General features: G+C 35.4%; 1 protein-coding gene across 2 annotated transcripts in view; it reads right to left on the bottom strand.

Moving 5' to 3' along the window:
- Nucleotides 1-11,473: 11,473 nt before the first annotated feature.
- The window catches only part of LOC149552395 (Rubredoxin-like superfamily protein), a 33,387-nt gene continuing 22,202 nt past the window's right edge, over nucleotides 11,474-22,658 (bottom strand). The window contains exon 2 of one of the 2 annotated variants that reach the window (XM_089787940.1): nucleotides 11,474-11,776. The gene's annotated coding sequence lies outside the window, so the exon portion shown is untranslated. Of the gene's footprint in view, nucleotides 11,777-20,808; nucleotides 21,233-22,658 lie in introns of those variants that run through there. The other variant, XM_089787941.1, reaches the window with a different exon arrangement.

Below are 22,658 nucleotides of genomic sequence, written 5' to 3'. Positions count from 1 at the left end.
TAATTCAATGCAATTCAATTCCAACTTTTGTAATGAGGAATTAGAAGTCTCTTAAATAAAATTCCTGAAATCAATCAATGGTTGAAATCAACTCAAATGAATGGTCAGGATTGAAGCTAATATTCAGTCAGAATGGAAGATTCTTAGAGTACATGAGGTTAACTAACTTAGATCCTAAGTGTGATGGAGAGTTAACTAAAATTCACCTGAGTGTGAGAACAAGTGAATTAAGTGAATTCCAATTCGAGAGATAGATCACTAAGAATTCCCATTCTTGAACTGAAGAGAAGAATTTGGAAGGTTATTTAATTTAATAAAAGGGAGATATGACCTCATAAATGCATTTTTTAATTAATTGAGTAATTAAACCCAATAATCAAAATAAAGACATTGTCTTATTAAATTGAATATGTTTAATTCCCTTGCACATTATCTTAAAGAGATAATTTAATTTAATTAAAGTATAAACACTTTAAATTAAATTAAATCTAATCAGTAGGTTTAATGTAGCTAGTTTGAGTCAATACTTTAGGAATTAAATAAATAGTGTGATTAATGCAAATTAGACTTTTTTTGCATCTAACAATTAAGTCAAGTAGTGAGAATCAGAATTAGAATTGCCCAGTGAAATAGGACTTTAGGATTGATCAAATAGACTAGAATTGGTTAACATGGCAATATGCCAATTTTGGGGTATTACACCTAGCACATTGCATGTAACAATTGTTTTATAAATAAATTATTGTAGTTTGGTATTAGATCTTGCATTATTATTGTGTTTCCACTGTGTGATTATTTGTTGGGGGCTAGGACATCTCCTTTGGGGATTCTCCTGCCTTTCATTGTGTCAGGTGGTATCAGAGCTCAGTTGTTCCTGAGTGTACAAGTAGATTGCTAAAGTGTGAGGTAGTTTGTACCAGGTTCTTGGCTGGGTGAAGTTTATCAGAACAGAGATTGTTCTTGAGCATGCAGATAGATTGCTAAGTTGTGGTAGTTTGCACCAAGACTTAAGTTGCAGAAGTAGATTTGAGTTGATCTTGATCGAGTGGTATATTTTCTTTTTGGAGTCCTAGATCTCTTGGTTGCAAGGTGGCGGATAGTGGTTCTGGCTTGCAATTGCAAAGAGCTTGCAAATAAATCAATGGATGCAAAGATGTAAGACTAATCTTGTTGAAGCATGATCATAGAGACTCTATGGATTGTAGATTTGTGGTCCTAGACTTGTGATGTGGTTCATGATTGTTCATGCAAGGTGACAAGTTGTCATCTGACTTGCAAACAATTTGGTTTTGTCACAACGAGCGTAGAAAGGATTTGTTGCAAAGGGTTTACAATGATCTTGGGAGATGGCTCTGAGAGAATTGGAACTTGAGATGATTGCAAATCTCTATGATGTGCTAGAAAGGAATTTTTTTGAGGTGTCTGCTCGGGTTGAAGCTAGTTTGGTTGATCAAGCTAAGGAGTTGGTCACTTAGTTTGAAACTAGTTCAGCTGATCGAGATAAGCACAGGATGAGGAAGGCATTCCGTAGATGTTTGTGGAGTTGGAATCTACCGATCTGGAAGAGATTTGTTTGGCTAGTTAAGAGACTTGTTCGTGAGAGAAGATGGCATCACAAGGTCGAGGTGGAAGAGTTTGATTTTGTTCATCAGTTTGTGGAGTTTGATATAGAACCTGTCGAGCAACTAGAGGTTATTGCTGAAGATATTCCTAACCTTGTTTTTTATTAAGAAAAATAGGTTTTGAAAGGTGCCTAAAACCCTATACAAGTCTGAAGATTTTCAATAAGCACAAATGCAAAAGTACAATAGACAAAAGAGGAACCGATCACCCCCCAAACAAAGGGTAACCATGGTGATTAAAAAACCTATCACCAGCCAAAACCAAACACCTAGCTAAGAGGCTAAAAATTGAACTGAGAGATCAGCCTCCAAAAAACCAGTCACTACAAAGGAGCTCACGATTTGCCCTTGGATTTAGAGCCTCCCTTGCAAGACCAGAGGTTCATTTCTAAAGGAGGAGTAGAGGGCTTAAATTTCTTTCTTTTTACCACAATCCAACCATCCTCCACTTTTGTTGCCTCAAAAATCCAATCCCCAAAAGAAATTGAATAGTGGAACCCAAGGGAATCAAAAGTAACAACATTCTCCCTAGGAGAGCCCATAAATAGCTGGCCCCCAATAGGACCAGGAGGAGCATCTGATACAGGGGCAAGGGCAGGAGAGGGGACAAGGTCCTAACCAGAAGTTCGAACTTCCTAAGCTACCACTAGCTCCAAATGATCATCAGCAAGGGGATCATCTGCAAGGGGAGAATCATCTAGAGGTTCCAGAGGTGCATCCTTGGACTTAACCACTGTATAGTGCTCAGAAGAGGCCCCTGACCACCAAGAAGGTGGTCACCTTGATTTGGTCTTCACAGCAGTACAATGAGCAACAATGTGACTTGTCATATGACATTTTCTACAACAAAAAGGGATACCTTCGCAATCCAACATTTGGGTCCAAGAACCCCTCAAGGATTCCAAAAAAACCTTCTCTGGCAAGCCCTTTGAGATATCCATCTCTACAAGAATTCATGCACATGTCAAATGTAGAATATTCGAAGTGTCTGAGTCCACATATAAAAAATCATCGATAGCATCCCCAATAGCTTCATAAACAGAATCTAGCTAGAGATGCATTAGGAGATTTGGAAGTCGGACCTAGATAAAACCCAAGGATTTTGTAAGTGGATCGAAATCCATATGCCATGGTTTGGCCATAAGTGGATATCTGTGCTACCATGAAAAATTGTTATCACACAAAATAGTCTTCCTATCTTTAGCACTTTTAAACTTTACTATAAAAAATCCTTTAGCAATCAAAAAGATGTTGACATCATGGTCTAAAATTGGTACCCAATGCTTGGAGATCCAAGCATGAAGATTAGCAAGAGAAGGCCAAAAACTCTGAAAGCGAAAAATAGCAGCAAGAGAAGAGAGCTCTTCTGCCATATTGAAAATATCATCATCTATATTTGGGTCTAAAAAAACCCTTATAGGGTTTGATACACTTACAGGGGAAGCTTCATGGGGATGAGAAGGCCCAAAAAAAAGGTCGGCATGAGGGACAGCAACAGCCACACCATGAAGACCCGCTTCAAAGGCAACCACGTTGGCATAAGATGGAGCCCTACCTCCTAAAGTCATAGGAGAAGCCAACCCAGACCCAGCAGAAATGGCAACAGAAGGCATATTCGTCTGTCATCGTCACTATTACTTTTCATAGTTATTATTCCCAACATCTAGACATTCCACAAATCGAGATCCATAATGAGAAAAGGTGAAGTCTCTGTCAGCAAATGGCTAGGGCACCATCACAGTAGATGACTAGGGCACCACTCCCTGAACTAGCAACCTACGACCCCTGCACTCAACAAACAAGTAGGAGCATGAGCACGAGCATGAATCCTCATATTCCTAACCTTGTTAATGTTGGGATGGACATTGGTTTTCATGATCAGTTGGTTGGGTCTAACATGGAAATTGCAGAGCACTTGGTCGTGGACAATCTAGTTGCTATTGGTGGTGACTTGTATGTTGCAGAGCATCTTCTTATGAGCAATGAGATTGCTAGTGTTGTGATTTTAGCATGTGTTGATGGAGATCTTCATAGTGTCGTTGATGTGGAGTTTGTTGCTGCTAGGGTGGATTCACTAGTTTTGATGTGGATGAGGGTTTGTTGATGAAGCCTTATGCTTAGTTTGTTCTTAGGTGTGAGCATGCTAATTGGGTTGTTGATATGTATTTTATTATGATGTTTTAGTGGATGAAGCAAAGAAGTTAATTTTTAGATGAAGTTGGTTGCAAATCTTTATTTGGGCATCAAATGATGGGACATACTTTTCTATTTACCTAGGAGTCTAATGTAGGAGCATCAAGCTTAGATTTTGGTGGAGTTATGCTTTTCATGGTTAGGGATGTGTTGGACACACATTGGAGAACCTTTCGTCATGATTGCATAAAGCTTGGATGGATTGAGTTGAAGTTTGAGTCGTTTTACCTTGTTGCAAAAACCATGCTTTTTGGTTTTTGGGTGCCTATTGCAAGCCGTGTAACTAATTTTTGGAAATGAGTTAGAGACTACAAAGTTCATGGATTAAAGAGGGCCTAGAGTACTATCTCTAGTTAAGGTTTCTAGTCCTAATTCATTATAAATTGGGAGATATGGCAATTCTCCTACAGCATCAATTTATGGCAGTTTGTGTGATAGGTTTATGTGCATGACTTCTGAGATGAAACTGAAGATATCCTTAGTGAATCAACCTTAATGAGCTTAAGGGGTTGTAGAGGACCTAAAGTACTACCTTTTGTTGAAAGAACGACATTCTAATTCAATCGAAGCTAGGAGATATCATGAGTTTTCTCGGGTATCAATTTTTGGACATTTAATTTATGTTGGAGGCTAACTTGTGGCTTTTCAAGTATTTAATGTTAGTTTTTGGCATTATGGGCCGACTTGTGGCTTAGATTGGTATAAATAGGGGTTGTGGTGAAGTCTTTTAGTCATTATTCATCCATCTTAGAGAAGAGGAAGTGGTAGAGGAGCAAATTTTGAGAAGAGCTAGTAGTTGTGGCTTGGGAAACAAGAACATTATTTGGTAGGCTTGCGAGTACCAGTTGGATCTTCCTTAGAGGTTTCTACCTAAGTGTGGATCTAGACCAGCTAGTGTTTGGGTTGGATCTTGAGGGGTCTTGCAGAACTGGTATTGTAATTGCTTTGTATTTGGCCATAATCGGGAAGGCCTTATAGCTTGACACATTGCACGTAACAGTTATTTTATGAAAAATTATTGTAATTTGGTATCAGATCTTGCATTATTATTGTGTTTCCACTATGTGATTATTTGTTGGGGACTAGGACATCTCCTTTGGAGATTCTCCTACATTGCACTAGGTCATTTGATTAAGAACCCCGCACTTCCCCAAACAATAAAAATCTAATTCCTTTATTTTGTAAGTCTTGGATCTCAGATTAAAGAATAGGTTACGGATATGGATACCCTTTTTGACTTTTTGCATAAGTGAGGAATTAGAATCAACATCACCTATTCATTAGGGGCATACTTGATGCAAGAGCATCCAGTGGTGTATGAGAAAAATTCTATATCACCCAAAAAATATGATTAGTGTTAGTTTCTATTTAATCTGTAAGTATTTATGGATACCTATTTGGGCCAAATAGAGATTCTAACTCTGATAGTTCTAGTACTGGTTTTTTGGGTTATTGTTTTTTAGCACCTTAAGATATGTGCTAATGTATAAAATAGGTTATTTTTTAATTAAGCCACAATTATAATGAGTTAGAGGGTGTAAGTTGAAGGGATGATTTTACTTGTAATTTAAAGAATTCCAGAAAAAGAGTCAAGTCAAAAGGCTTTATGATTAGAAATTTATTGTAGGTTTAAGTTGTTTATAGACCCGTTAAGAATGCTTCAAAGTCAGATTTGAGGCACTAAACGACCTCGTATGGGCCAGAAAATTGGGGAAAATCTTAGCTCGTCCATTGGGCTATAGAGCACTTGGAGAGCTTTCTGAAAATGTAAATGGTTTGTCAATCAGAGTCTTGGATCAAAAGTTATGCCTCCCAAAAGTTGGACTACCATTTTTTGATTCTTCTAATTTTGCACTAACTTTTGACATGTCTCCTAGAGCCTTCTGCTTTGAAAGTGGATGCCAAATGTCATATTCTAAAATATATTCTTAACCATAAACCTAATTTAGGTTACTTAAGGTCATTTCTTGCATGGTAAAGACAATTTTTTTGGAGTTTGGGAGAAGGTATCATGATAACAATTTTTCTCCAAAATTCGATAATATTGTAAGCCCATAGGGCATGTAGTTCAGTCTATTTTCGATGTACTAAATGTAATAGCATATCATTTCTGATAATAAAACTCTCCTTTTCCTATTGTGTTCATTTTGTCTTGGGTTGTACCTTAATCAACTAGTATTAGAGCAAGAGTTCCCGAGTGTGTAGATAGAGCGCCAACTATGAGGCAATTTACACTAGGAATGCATGATTGTAGATTTTGAGATAATGAGAAGACACCTCCATGAAGAGAGTGTGGTGGAAGGGTCGGAGGTGTTCCCCTTGTGGTTAGAGCCCTCTACAAACAAGTTTAGGCATTACAAGAGGAGATCAGTAGACGGATGAATCTTACCATAAGGGATGAAAGTGAGGGGAAAAATAAAGAGGAAGGAAATGTTGTGTAGGAAGGGGAAGAAGGAGAAGCCCCAAACTAGGCAAAGGAGAAGCTCTTTAGAGCCATTGCCAATGTGGGAAAGAGACCTAAACTTGAGGGCAACATATTTTCAATAAATCTAAACCTGGATGAATTGACCGACTGAATCAATGAGATAGAGGAATTTTTTTAGTATGAGGATATTGAGGACCCTAATATAGTTAAGTTTGTGAAGGCTATTATGAAGGGCCATGCCAAAATATAGTGGCAAGAGATTTAGTTAGAAAGGAATAGAAGAGGGAAAGAGAAAATCACAAGATAGGATCGCATGGTGGACAAACTAAAGAAGCAATTCATTCCTATTGACTACGAGCTTGATTAGTTCAAGAAGATACGAGGGAAAAGCAAGCAAACAAATCTATCCAAAAATATACAGAGGATTATTACCGAGTCCTTATTGAAATAGGACATGAAGAAGAAAACAAGGACAAGGTTTATAGTTACCTTAATGGGTTAAGACATAGCATTCATGAGGAGCTAAGTCTGGTTAGAATGACCAACATTAAAGAGGCATACCAATTTTCCTTACAAGTTAAGGAGAAGCTAAACAAAAAGTTTGATGGAAAGAAAAGAGGGTGTGATCAAGGAGGAAGGGGTGGTGGTAGGCCTTGTGGAGGCCAAAATGAGGACTAGAAGAAAAATGAAGATGTGGGCACCAAGTAACCATAGGAATAGAGGCTTTCAACCACTCCCATGATCGAAACTTTGGAGACCAAAGTGGAAGAAGTACAGGATGTGGATAAGGTTTAGGAAGAAGAGGCAATATCATCTTATCTAAATCAGTATACTACAATATCAGTGTAGCAATTGTGGTATTATTTTTTGCATGCAAACAGAAAAATTGAACATTAAATTTTGCAAGCCAGAAATTGATCCATTCCATCTAAGAATGGGGGTTTATACAAGGTTTAACAAATCCCAAGGGTTACAAACAGCCCTTGGAAATAAAAATAAAAATTTCATATAATATTTATTATGAAATAAATAGAAAATCTACCAAAACTATCAAGATATTGTATACAAAATTATGTCTACTTGGAAAAGTCATAACTTTATGCTTCAAGCTCAAAATTTTGAACCATTAGCTTTGTTGGAAAGGTCTCCAAGAGTTCTAGATTCAATCTTTAAAGGTAAAAATTGAAGGGTCAAAGCCTTAAAATGCCCAGAAGACTTTTGAAAATTAACTTACTAAAACATTAAAAATCCCATTTTTACTTGCACCAACCTCCTTTGGACCATCCTAAACTATGGTATGATCATTCCTCCCCCTTGAGAAGCAATGAGCCTTATTGCATCAACACTTTGTAGAAGTTGTGGGAAACAAAGCTAAAATTGTTCGCATGTAGCCACTTCTCTAATGAGAAAACTAACTAGCTTGCACTATATGGTCGAAATAAATAGGTTGATTCTTTCAGTTGTTCACAAAAACCTCCATAACTTGATTAGTTCGGAAGGGATCAACAATTTTTGGATTTAAGTATGATTTATTTCCTTAGCAACATCTGCAATGCCTACTAAAGGAGGGAAATAAGGCTCCAATAGTTCTATATTGAAGACTAAATGAATAGACAAAGTAAGAGACACATTGAGTTCAAATGCATTTTCACCAACTTGCTTGATGATATTATATGGACTATAACAAAGAGGATGAACCTTCCTGTGAGGGCCTTGCAATTGCTCTTTCTAATAATGCAACCAAACCTTATTCCCAACCTAAAAATTATAAGAAGGTTGATGCGCATTGTGCTTCTATTTATACTTTTTTGTGGTCTACACCAAACTTTCATTAATATATTGCTACAAATGATGAATTTCATTGTGTTGTTCTTCTCCTTATCGAAGCATAGTACCAAGTCAAGTTTCATAGCTGGTATAGAAATATTTATCAATGCTAGTTGAAATGGGATATAGCTAGTTGAATTGTGAATTGCCATGTTGTAGCTATATTGTACACATGGACAGCTTTCATCCCATGTAAGGGAATGTTTTGACTGATGCATGCAAAAAATTTGAATGGTCATTTGATTGACTTCCTTAGTTTGACCATCTCTATAAGGGTGGAATGCAGTGGACTTTGTTAGTTTTCTATTCATCATTGCCCATAATGAAGACCAAAATTTGTTGAGAATTTGACTATCCCTATCATAGATAATGCTTCTTGACAACCCAAAATGAACTCAAAAATGCTCAAAGAAGAGCTTTGTAGTGTCTTCTACAGAGATTGTCTTTATATAGGCCACAAAGATTTTTGTTTTGAAGATCTATCCACCACTATATATACACAATCATGCTCCTCTCTAGTGGTAGGAAGACCAGATGCAAAATCTATAGAAATTGAATACCAAGGTTTTTTTTTCTAGAATAGAAAGTTGTAAATATAAACCAATCTTGAAATTCACAAGCTTTGCAATGGTACATGATTACAAGGTTGAATATATGCAATCACACAATTTTTTTTAATTTTTGGCCAACTTTAAAGTATAGCAATTGTGTGTGTGTGTGTGTGCGCGCGCGCGCGTGTGTGCATGTGTGTGTGCGCGTGTCTATGTGTGCCAAAATTTGTTGAGAATTTGACTATCCCTATCATAGATAATGCTTCTTGACAACCCAAAATGAACCCAAACATGCTCAAAGAAGAGCTTTGTAGTGTCTTCTACAGAGATTGTCTTTATATAGGCCATAAAGATTTTTGTTTTGAAAATCTATACACGACTATATATACACAATCATGCTCCTCTCTAGTGGTAGGAAGACCAGATGCAAAATCTATAGAAATTGAATGCCAAGGTTTTTTTTTGAAATAGAAAGTTGTAAATATAAACCAATATTGAAATTCACAAGCTTTGCAATAGTACATGATTACAAGCTTGAATGTATGCAATCACACCATTTTTTTTATTTCTCACCAACAAGAATGTCTTTAAATTATAGCAATTGTGTATGTGGGCACGCACGCCAAAATGTGTTGAGAATTTGACTATCCCTATCATAGATAATGCTTCTTGACAACCCAAAATGAACCCAAACATGCTCAAAGAAGAGCTTTGTAGTGTCTTCTACAGAGATTGTCTTTATATAGGCAACAAAGATTTTTGTTTTGAAAATCTATCCACCACTATATATACACAAGCATGCTCCTCTCTAGTGGTAGGAAGACCACATGCAAAATCTATAAAAATTCAATACCAAGGTTTTTTTTCTGAAATAGAAAGTTGTAAATATAAACCAATCTTGAACTTCACAAGCTTTGAAATGGTACATGATTACAAGCTTGAATATATGCAACCACACCATATTTTTATTTCTCGCCAACAAGAATGTCTTTTAAAGTATAGAAATTGTGTCTGTGTCTGTGTTTATGTCTGTGTCTGTGTCTGTGTCTGTGTGCATGTTCGTGCGTGCATGTGTCTGCATCTATGTCTCTTTGTGTGTCTATGGGTCTATGTGTTTGCACGTGTGTGTGTGTGTGTGTGTGTGTGTGTGTGTGTTTGTGTGTGTGTGTGTGTGTGTGTGTGTGTGTGTGTGTGTGTGTGTGTGTGTGTGAGAGAGAGAGAGAAGGAATGGGACAATCCATCATAGGTAATCTCAGATAATCAATTGGTGAAATATACACTTCTGGATAGAATTAAGAGACGATATTATATGATATACTGGAGTGGGTGCATTCCTAGGTAGAAGGATAGTAGAAGAGGATGAATGTGGAGGAGGAATAAATTCTCGTGTCCCTAGATTTAAACTACATTTCATGGCTACTTGCAATTGTTTTATATGCAATCCTCAAAAGATATGGTCTATCTAAGATAACAAGTTTGTATGGAAAAATGGAATAACAAAATAATGACTGTGTGTGGGCACACGCACGTGCGTATGTGTGTGTGTGCATGTGTGTGTGTGTGTGCATATGTGTGTGTGTGCATGTGTGTGTATGCATGTGTGTGTGTGTGTGTGCGCGTGCGCGTTGTGTTGTGTGTGTGCATGTGCACGTGTGTGTGTGTGTGTGCGCGCGTGTGTGTGTGTGTGCGCATGTGTGTGTGCGTCTGTGTGTGTGTGTGTGTGTGTGTGTGTGGGTGTGTGTGTGTTTGTGTGTGTGTGTGAGAGAGAGAGAGAAGGAATGAGACAATCCATCACAAGTAATCTTAGATAATCAATTGGTGAAATATACACTTGTGGATGGAATTAAGAGATGATATTATATGATATATTGGTGTGGGTGCATTCCTAGGTAGAAGGGTAGTAGAAGAGGATAAGCATGGAGGAATAAATTCTCGTGTGCATGGATTTAAACTACACTTCATGGCTACTTGCAATTTTTTTGTATGCAATTCTCAAAAGATATGGTCCATCTAAGATAACAAGTTTGTATGGAAAAATGGAAGAATGGAAAACCTAGTATTGATAATTATGACAATAACAAAATAATGAAGGATGAAATTATGAGATTATGTTTTTAAAATACAAAATTTGGTTTAAATATTATATCATGTAATATTATATGATATATGATAACATATATTATTTATATAGTATCATATACAATTTAAGTATAAAATTTAAAATTTACTACATATGCTTCTTCTAAATAACCTATATCTAGTAGTTATCAAGTATCAAATAGCCATCAAATATATGATCTCTATAGGATACCCAATAACTATCAAATACACATCACCTCTAACACAACTAAAGATTTTCTTTGGGTTTGGGGTTTTGGATGTCAATCCTACATGGTCAATCCTATAAATATGTTTTCCCTAGTTCCTCTAATCTCCAAACTTCAACCATGTAGCTAATGACTCTTTTCATGTGAATTTGATGAAATGAAGAGGATTTCTTAAGGACTCTTAGTTGTCCATTGATATAGTTGTTGTCATATTCCAAGTTCACTAAGTAACTATTATTTACTTTCTAATTGAGTTACCTCTAAAGTCCTGATTAATAGAATGGATTAAAAACAACTATAACTTTCAAATGGTATGTCATTTTTGAAATCCGAAACATGTATCATAATCTATGTATCACATGCTACAAAAAGGAGGTTTTCAATTTTATGAATTTAAACTAAGTTAAGGTGGTCAGACACAAGAATTTTTTTATTTTAGAAAAGTTGTAATAGAAAAATCAATAATTAATTATTTACGTTTAAAAATATTACTAAAATTTGCATCACATCCAAATATTAGTTTACTACTTATATTTAGAATCTTGTCAAAAATATTATTATTTGATTGTTTTAAGATGGTCAAACATACATATAATTCTTATATTTTTCCTTTAAAAATTGTACTATTGCATTAAATTTCACCATATACAATATTTTTGCCAAAAAAGGACTAGTAGCTTAGAAACTAGATTCAATTTTCTACAAAATGTCTTCTTACATATTTTTTATGTAAGATCTAATAACTTGTTCAAATTTCCATGTCAGCTTGCCTAACCCTGATTATTGGAATTTCCATTGTCATTTAAGGGCCTAGTATGGTACACCATGATCCTGCACATACCCAAATATGAAGTCTTTACATTGTTTTCAAATTAAAATGAAATTATTGTAGTAAAAGTATGCATTCTTAAATAAAATATGATAGTGCCTAAATTTATTCTATGATTACAGCCCAGTATTGTAGGCATTAGAAGACTAGGAGTAACTAAGTGTGACATTACAGTGAAGGTTCTCATTGAGCTATACCTTCTTAGAGACTAGGGGACCATGGTTCTAGCATAGAAAATATAGTCATAGTTGTGAATAGTAATGATAGTGATTGAATTACAAGGTCACATACAATATAAGGTGTTTTATCAAAAAAGATGTAATTCAGACAATATGAAAAAAAAATGACCCTATTGACTATTTATATTTATTGTTTATAAATATAAAAATTGAATTATAAAAAATATTTTCTATTATTAAATTTTGATATTACCAAACAATTACCAAGACATGCTACAAACTAGATTTCAACATTCAATTTGCAAAACAAATTAAATTTTAAAAGGCAACAAAATATAAAGTCAACCACCTTAGTTGCACTTGACTAATGACCTCAAACTTGTGTGTCACAACTTTTTGTTAGAGTCATCCACTTATGTTCAACCGATTTGATTGTTTCTTTTGAATCTAAGTCAGCCTTATATTCTTTGTCATTTTTCAACTTTATATTGTTCACCTTAGGAGTATTTTTGGGGTAAAAAATATTGTTTAGCTTTAATTTATTAATAATTTATGGGTTGATTCTAACATTTTGTTTTCCTTTAGAAATTATTGTTATTGAGCTTGAAATATAATTTTTTGTGAAAGGAAGTCAAGTGCAGAATAACATTTCCATATACTAAATATAATAAGAAAGATGACATAGAAATTTCTTATAAACTATTGAACTATTGTGAACTAGATAAATACATATAAAATCAAATTTAAGCATATAAATTCAAAACATCAGATATACTTGGGAAAACTCTTTCGTGAAAAAAATGCACTCCAAAAGTCAGACTCAATTGAACTATCAACAATAACAACGATTACAATACAATGCTTGGAGCTAATGCTCATCAAGAGTAAATACAATAGGAGAGTATTCTAGAGAATATTCAGTATATAAACATTTTTTTAGAAGGTATCAAACCTATAATCATAAAATACACTAAGAAGCTACATATTTATAGAGCTCAACACAAGTGGAAAGAGTTCATGGTTTCCAAAACCATGAACTAATGCCAAAGAGGTATTTGGCGTCAACTTGTTAAACAAAAGACACATTGTACATAGTGAATTTCAATATAACAAAGCATAACTCATCCATAATGCTCAGCTTTCCATTAACAACATCCTGCCTCCCACCACTTGTCAAACTTAATTCACCTATAAATATCACTTGCCAAAAAATAACTCTTTGTGACTTCTACTGAACTAGTAACTATCATAGTCAGAATAAAATCAAACTGTTTGGACTTGACACACCTTAATTCCAATATTTTGATGTGAGAAGTTTCTTATCCATGTTCGATGCAAGGAGATTACAATAATTAGCTGAAGCATAGGTCTGAATTGGTTTTGATGACTCGTTTAGTTGTCCAATTTCAATGCCTTCTACTTATTGTCTTTCAAACAACATGAAAAGAGTTTTTTTTTAATTTTATTGTGTGTGGTTTCCTCTTCATATTCCATAGTTTCTTTTTGAATCTGTAAGCCAGCTAGATTTGTTATAGATATGTGGTGATGCCTTTGTGCTTGGACACTTCTAGTTGTTTGATAAGGCTATATGATATTTGTTTGGCCTCTTGCTAGATTTGTTAGTGAACAAAATTGTCTTTGTATTAATGATTATTTATCGACCCTATCTCCCTCTCTATATTGAAGACAACAAAGTTCACAATAGTTAGGCAACTTTAGTCGCTACCTCCCCTCTGAATTCTTATGAGGTACAACTCCCTGTTTGATATTCAATGAATCCTTAAACTAAACACACAATCTTGTTTCTAACCCAAAAACAATTAAAGGCAACATAACTCATTCTTAGATGAGTAATCATTGACAAATGATTACAAGAAATGATAACTAATTAAGAAAACAAAAAGTTCTTCGTGGGTTCCAACATTCATAGATTTCTTAGAAGATAACAATGATTTTCAAATCATGTAATTATTGATTAACAAAGACCAAACTTAACCAAAGAATTCAGAAGAAAGTTTTCAAAGGAACTTTCCTCAATTGAATTCCAAACACATAGTTTCAGATTAAGTCTATGATTCATTAATTTTGCAATGATTATCAGTTCAATGGCAAGAGATCCATCACATATCAGATACTAAATCATTTCTATTATCACCATCAAAAAGATAACATTTGGCTATATAATAACAAAGAGCAAAAAACCATTGTGTTTTCCTTTCTTTATATTCTAACCCCTAAACAAACATTCAAATCTATCTTAAATAGTTTATGTCAGAGGGGGTGTCCCTGAAACCCCAACCCCCTCAACAATTACCAAAAGTGGTTAGAAAAACAAAAAAGTTCAAAATGGGAAACATGTTCCCTAAGTTTAGAAGTATTTAAAACATATTATAAAAAGACCCATTAAGTCGGTGAACCTTGGGCTTCATATCCAACTTGTTCTTTGTTGCCACCTACATCTTGTGCTAGTTTCTATCTATAATAGACACACACGAACTCATGAAGCACACTTGAATTGGCAGTCCTTAGGCTCAACAGTTGCATCTTCCACATGTTGCAATCCCATTTCATAAGTTGACTTGTCGTGTATATTCTAGTTAGTGGTCCATAAAAAGAGCCAACATGGACTCAATTTGTGCTACCTTTGTAAAATTGGCAAGAGTGAGGTTGACTACTTCCTTGGTCATTTTTAAATAGTCCTCAAAAGGTTTAAACAAAGGTTCAATATCAAAATTCCCAACATCAAATTGGATCACGTTGCTAGGGCTTATTATTTGCATATCTTTAGTAAATCTAGTATACATGTGTTTGATTTCAGGTTCAATACTCTGAGCATTGTGATAGTAGAGAAATAGATTGAGGATCTCCAGTACATGTTTCCCTTTATCACATATAGTATACCAAAGTCTACTATCTTGAAAGGGTGCTTGTCTAAAAACTTTTCCAAACCATTGTTCTACATCGGAGATTTGTATCACTATAGTTGACCATTTACCTTCCTCCATTTCCCAAGAGGGTATTTGTGCTCGTACCTCATTCAGTAAAGCATCGGCCTCCTTAAAGACAATTGCACATTGCAGGTGAAATACTTTACCTTTTTGGATTACACCATCTATCCATTCATCTACAATAGCCACCACGACCTTACTTTGTTGAACCTGGTTCTACATCTTTTTACTATCTGATGACATTGGGTCAAAGCTTTGGGCCACCTGTGTCAGGGGCAAAATGCCAAGACTGTCTAGGGAATCAATATACGTAGCCATCACATTAATTACTTGCTTCAATTCTTTCTTCTCCCTTACTTCTTTCTGGGATTGAATCAACATATGTTGAGTGGACTCACTTAACCAATGCTCTTTGGTTTCTTTGTTTAACACTCCTAGACCTACCCTTGTGATCTCAAAATCCTTGACATTCAAATCTGTAGAAGTACCTTTGGGCTTATACATGGCAAATTATGATGTTACTTCCCTATTTTGGTATATGTTATCAAGCAGCCAGAGTTTTTCATTCTTTTAGGTTTTGGGGCCTTAGCGGCATTCTTCTTTGCTATATCCCTTGTAGGTATGGAGATCAAAACCAAATTTCTTTTCTTGTTAACAAAATTAGTCAACCACTTTGGTATCATTGAAGAAGGTCTGGCCCCGATTGGGTTGTTTATGGGTGTACTCAATGAATCCAGAACATGCAAAAGACTATGAAAGGTGGTCTAAACCTATTATTCGTTATCCATTGATCCTTCACTTTGCTCTTGATCTACATCAAGATCTATTTTAGTTTGTTCTTGTGCAACCATATTACCTTGTTTCCTGAACCTTGGCTTGCACCTAGTCCTTTGTACCACAGGTTGGTTTTGAACCATCTCAGCAACAACTACCTTCAAACCCTTTTTATTACTTGCAGAATTAGTGGAAAAGATTATATTAGCACTAGAGGAAGGAAGGGATTCTTGGGTTATATCTTGAGTTTGAGATTGAGATGTTCCTTCTTTCCTCTTATGTTGAATCCATGTTTTGTTGTATTCAATAACATTGTTAGTTCTCAGCATAATATCATCCATTTTGGGTTTACACCAATCAATAGGAGGTATGGGGTGATTTTGTTGTTTTAGATATTCAGGTTCAACAACTCCTAAACCATCCTCTTGTTCTCTCTTCAAATTTAGTTTTAACTTGAAGGCCAGAACCTATGACAACACCATCCTGGAATGACTCCTCCTTTGAACTTCTCTTTCATTAAGCCAATTTTCCCAATAATCTTCTAAGTGTGTATAGGTGAGAAATGATCCCCGACCTCTAGAACTCTCCTAGCAAATCTTTTGTTGTTGAATCCTTGTCTAGCTTGATATAATTTAAAATCAAAAGCACTCAAATCAGTTCTATTATTTATAGCATCCTCCAAGTTTTTGGATGAAAGATTGCCAATTCTTACTAGAAACAACTTGTCCTTCTTAACTTCAGGTAAAAATTTCACTATTAATACTGCTAACTGAGAATAGACTTTAGCTAGAATGAAACAATCCAGAGAAAATCTAGGTAACCTTAAGGGTTCTTCATCAAATCCTCTCAACCTAAGGTATGTGAACCTAGGGAACTGAATGAACAAATTGCCATACACTTGTATGAATTGCAAAGCCTCTAAAGATACCCTTTCTTCCCATCTACCCACCAATTCAAAACATAGTTTACCTAAGAAAACATCATGAACCTTTCTGTAATTTGTCATCGCTTGGCTCTTTTGTAGGTAATGGCAATAGTTATATATGAAGACTTCATCATTCCAAGGTTCATGTGGAAAATGGGTGAGATCTTGAGTACAGGCCAAACAATAGGTGAGGCATGAAGATAGGAAGAAATCTTTCTTTATGGTTTGTGTTAGCTTCAGTTGATCCCTCATAGAACCTACTATAATTTCAGCCCAATCTAGATATTGTTTTCGATCCAAAATAATATCAATAATGTGATACATCCAATCTTCAAAAATATATACTTCAAGTGAACCTTTGATTCTATGCAACATTACCACTAAATCATGAATGTGAGGCTTCATATGATCTTTATTTAAAGCCTTTGCAGCCATGAACCTCCCTTATAGAAATGTTTAGTCCATTGACGAGCTATGACAGAATGATTCTTTTCAGAATTCTCATTGAACTTGGCATAGGATTGGATGGGGTAAAATCAGGAAAATTTTCATGTGGTATTTTGAACATAGAGGTGATGGTTTCTCGATCTAGAAAAAGAAAAATGATTCCATCATTTCTCCTAATGCATCAAGACCTAATGTCATTGTGGTTCATGTATTCTTGAACTAGTTCAGAGCTTATAACGACTTGAGGAAAAGTCACAAATTGTAATAGCCCACTATCCATGATTTCCCCCATAAATTTAGTTTCCACATTTGACTGAATTTTATCACAAACTTCATCTATGTTGACCCCTCTTAGATCTGTATCAGTTAGAAAGGAACTCTTGCAATCCATACTAGCATGATTACCAAAGAATGCAAGGAAGATTTCCCAATTCTTGAAGAAAATCACAATACTCAACTAAACCCAAAGAGAAATTTGCTGAGAACTGGAAACCTGAAGTGAGGAAATGTCAGAAAATTACCTCTGAACTTGTAGAAGTAACTTTTCTTAACCTTGTGAATCCCCTATCATGTGTATCTCCACAGTTAATATTCAAAATGAAAATGAACCCACCTTTAAAGATGTGTATGTTTAAAGGATGTGAATAATTAGTCAATGCAGATGATGAGATTTCAGTAAGATTTACTCATATGGCAATTCAAAACGACAAGACCCTTCGTAGTAATTGTCATAAATGAACATCCTTTCATCCTTACAACTTTTTACCTCATCATGAGTACCCTACCACATGTTATCCTCCTTTTCTTGAGCCTTGTTTTGCGAGAGCTTTCCATTTAATGATTTCAAATAACTCACACTTCATAATCAACATTTTTATCGATAAACCATGTGTCGTCTCTCCTTTGCTTACATCATCTGGAGATACGCGGGGTTCAATTTCACATTCATGATATTCACTCACCCTCGATTTTGGCACTTGTTTGTACTAGGTCTTGCTTACTTGTCCTTCGAGGGAATGCTCTTGAAGTGTCAAACCATTTTGAACCAAGTTCAAAGTGGTCCAAATAGGTTCAAAAGTTCCAAATCGATAGTTCAAAAAGTTCAAAAGTTCAAAACTTTGGTTAAACAAATAGATTCCAACTAACATCAAACAAAAAGAAAGATTTAGCTTTAGGACAACTTGCATGCTATGTATTTGGGCAAGCTTTGGGCTAAAGGGGAGATGAAACCAAAGGTTCCAAAGGAAATGAAAACCAAAATAAAGGCGACTCTTCAAAAAATACACGAACTAACAAGGTCGTTGCATCTTCACTCTCAAGGTGACTTCTTTGTTCTTTCAGTTCATGTGCAAAGAAAACCTAGGCAAATAGTAATCTTGATAACAAATCCTACATTGAAAGAGAATATTATCATAATTTACAAGGCTTCCATTCAATCCAACCCATATCTGAGATAATATAGTCGAGCAATAGTTATTATAAATTAATATTAACAAAGATATATATATAGTTCTAAACACTAGCAAATTAGTAAATTCGAAGGTACTCTCATGGTTGTCCTCCAATTTCTCTAAGAAATTATTCTTGAAAATATTCACTCGGAAACAAAGATAACTTGAACGATATTGGATTCGTGGATCTATGCTCAAATCATCTTTGACAATATTGAAGATAAGAGGGGACTAATCTTTGAAAAAACCTAGCTTTATTATAATAGAACAGAAGCCTTCTAGAAAACCATATCCTTTTTTATTTGGTGAGAAAGATATGCATAAGTATCCCTTCGGCATCATTTAAAAATCTACAAATCTAGTGTTTTCAGTGCACATAAGAGTTTTTGGTTGTTAGAAAAGTCTTCGTAAAGTTGCAAAATAAAACACTTTCCTCAAGTAGGTAGAATTTACTTTCCAATTCAGCAAATGCATTTTCACCAACTTGCTTTATGATTTTATATAGACCATAACAAAGAGGATGGAGCTTCCTGTGGGGCCCTTCCAATCACTCCTAAAAATGCAACTATACCTTATCCCCAACTTGAAAACTATGAGGAGTTTGATGCTTGTCATTTAGTCGTTTGCTCCAAAATTTCATGGGCATGTTGCAAACAATGAATTTTGTCAATGAATTGCATTGCTTTGACCTTCTCCTTATCAAAGTATAGTACCAAGTCAAGTTGCATAACTAGTATATAAACATTTATTAGTGCTAGAGGATGACATCCAAGACAAACTTCAAAAGGGTTTGTTGGAAAATTTTCAGCACCCCTCTCAAGATTCATGACAAGGGTTTAACCGCCTCTTATGTACTATAAGTTGTGTGGTTGTATCGGGCATTGACAGATCAATATTTTGGTACAACGCCAACCCCACTCTAACAAGTGATATCAAAGCTTGGTCACAGGTTTGAATCCTCATTATTTTGGGTAATGTTGAGGAGATTGTTGAAAATTTGTTTAGCACTCCCCTCGAGATTCGTGACAAGGGCTTAACTGCCTCTTGTGTACTATAACTTGAGTGGTTGTATCAAGCATTGACAAATTGGTCTTTTGGTGCAACAACCCCACCCTAACAAGATTATTGCTGGAAATTTATTCGATGCACCCCTCAAGTTTCATGACAAGGGCTTAATTGCCCCCCGTGTATTATAACTTGAGTGGTTGTATCAGGCATTGACATATCGATCTTTTGGTGCAATGGTAACCCCACTCTAACAAGTGGAATCAAAAATTGGTCCTACATTTGAATCCACAGGTCCTCGGGTAATGTTAAGGGGGAGATTGTTGGAATTATGTTTAGTGCTCCCCTCAAGAGTCATGACAATGGTTTAACTGCCTTCTGTGTACTATAAGTTGAGTGGTTGCATCGAGCATTGACAGGTCATTCTTTTGGTGCAACGACAACCCCACTCTAACAAGGCTATGGCTAGTTGAGTTGTGAATTCTCATGTTGTAGCTATGTTGTAGATATGGAAGGATTTCATCCCATATACGGGATGTTTTGAGTGATGCATGCACAAAATATGAATGATCATTTGATTGAAGACCTTAGTTTGACCATTTGTCTAAGAGTGGAATGTAGTCGACTATGTTAGTTTTGTGTTTATCATTGCGCATAATGAAGACCAAAATTTGTTGAGAAACCAACTATCCTTATCATAAATAATGCTTCTTGACAACCCAAAATGAACCCAAACATGCTCAAAAAAGAGATTTGTATTGTATTTTGCAGATATTGTCTTTCTACAGGCCACAAAGATTGTTATTTTAGAAAATCTGTCCACCACAACAAATATACAATCATGCCCCTGTTTGGGGGAAACGACCCAATTTTCGCCCATGTTTGCATTATCTTCGCATCAAAAATCCCAATTGGCGCTCATAAGAAGCCCCAAAATATTATAGTACATGTACAAATAGTCGATCATGCATGTACTAATATTTGATCATTTTTTAGCTTTATTGGTTGCTGATTGGTTCAATTTTTTAAAAAGTACTATTTTTTTTACAGTGTCTATTGGGGGGTTTACATAACAGGTTATGAGCAAATGTTTTAAAATAACACTTTTAGACCACCTTGTCCTCTATCAGTTCTATAGAAAGCTCTGTAATGCAAAAAAAATGAATTAGCTTTAAGTTCTTCATTCATCTGTAGAAGTTCACCGAAAAAATCATTGACATACGGATGAGGAACAAGTGCACAAAGTTAGCTTGGGTAGCAACTAGGTCATTTCCCCTAGTAGGAAGGCCACATATAAAATCTATAGAAAGTGAATGCCAAGATTTTCCTAGAATATGAAGTTGTAGATATAAACCAAACTTACAAGTTGTTGTAGACCTTATGACAAGACATATTGTCAATTAGTGCCAAAATACTTAGTCATTTTGTATGGTTATATTGTTAACAAGCATAACCAAGTAAACCATGTCAACAATGTTAACTGAGCAAGCAGCATGCAGTGTCAACCGAGTATACAGTATCTACTGAGTAATTGTGTCAACCAAGCTGACATTATCTACCAAGTTGTAGTGTCAACCAACTGATTGACTTCAAGCAGTGTCTACCAAGCTACCAATGTTAATCGAATCATCTTTGCTTGCTAAGTGATCAATGTGAACCAAGTGCATAGTGTTAACCGAATGCCACAGTTGTCGAGTTCCACTATGTTGCCCAAGTGTTAGCATATCACCTGAGTGGATAATTGGACCTTAGTATCAACATTAAGTCGACTTCATAAATTATTGTTTGAAACTATTATGTAGCCGACTTGTTAATGCAATTCTTTTGGATGGATATAAATATAAAATATTTTGTTTGTTCAAATGATGACAATGAATTGAAGAACATTGCATAGAAGCGAATATGAAAGAGTAGAGTAATTAGAAGGCTACAAGCAGTAAACAAGAAAGACAGAGACTCATCTATCACAGTTAGGTGATCAGTTTACATCAAAGGATCTTATTCACCAAATCAAGTTACATAGCAAAGATTAATATTCATCCTAATAGGTGCATCAGTCAAATCCTCTAACAAGGTGGACCTAACAATCCTTTGTAGAAACTCCTAACAAAGAACATACTTAATTATATTGTATAAATCCTTTCACAAGGTGGACCTAACAGTCTGACTTACTCTTAATCAAGTAAATCACCAGAAGTGATCAATTGTAAGCCCTAAAAAGCCAACTTTATTACTACAGTAGTGAAGCATTGTGGGTGTCATCCCCACCCCAGTTTTACCTTCTACTTTGAGGGTTTATGGGTTACAAAATATTGTGTCAAAGTGTTATGGTGTTGTTACTTTATTGCTTTATGTTCCATGCATGATAGTAGATTAGATAATCTACTTAAGTGGGACTAAGTGAAAGAAGTTTTAAGTGAATAATCCTACTAAAAAACTTGCTAAAGCAATCTTTGGTTAGGATTACAACACAAGGTACAGATGTTATCTATGTGGTGAATATGGACACATTGGAAGAAATTGTATAAGGACTCACTTCAGGAAATGAAACCCTACCTAGAGATGCTATGTGTGTAAGAAACTTGGTCATTTAAGCAAGAATTGTATGAACAATGCTATAGTAGATACTAGTTTGAGAAAGGAAAGGCAAAAGTTTCTAAAATAAAAACTCAGGTGAATGAACAATGTGTAAGGAAGACTTCTGAAAGTTCAAGTCATGGTAATGAAGAATTTGGCACCCAGAATGGCAAATTGGGCAGAATAACCATCTCTGAATAAAGCATGCAAGGAGACAACTGGAACTAGGCATACAAGTTATCATACATCAATTCCATATATGTAAGAAAGTCCAAATTTGCATATTAGATGCTCTGGGACAAGTCACGGTTTAACCGAGTTGGATCTCAATTATAACTGAGTTACTTAGGCTTAACCGAGTTAAGTCGGGTTGAATGATCTTAACGAAGCAAAGTTAGTTTTATTCGAGCTTCTCTTTGATTAATTCATACCGTGCAAGTTTGAAGAACTAACCGTGGTATGTGTAATGTCCCCTTTCTAGCATTCATAGCATGATGTTGTCGTTAGCCTATTTCCCCACAGTCCCATAGGCTAACTAGGACATTAAAGGGGCTTAGAGGCCATTTGGCCTAGACAGT

The sequence above is a fragment of the Cupressus sempervirens genome, chromosome 6, assembly GCF_028749045.1.
Source record: "Cupressus sempervirens isolate cs-2001-9-10 chromosome 6, ASM2874904v1, whole genome shotgun sequence".
NCBI lineage: Eukaryota > Viridiplantae > Streptophyta > Pinopsida > Cupressales > Cupressaceae > Cupressus > Cupressus sempervirens.
This window is presented reverse-complemented; position numbering and strand designations above follow the sequence as displayed.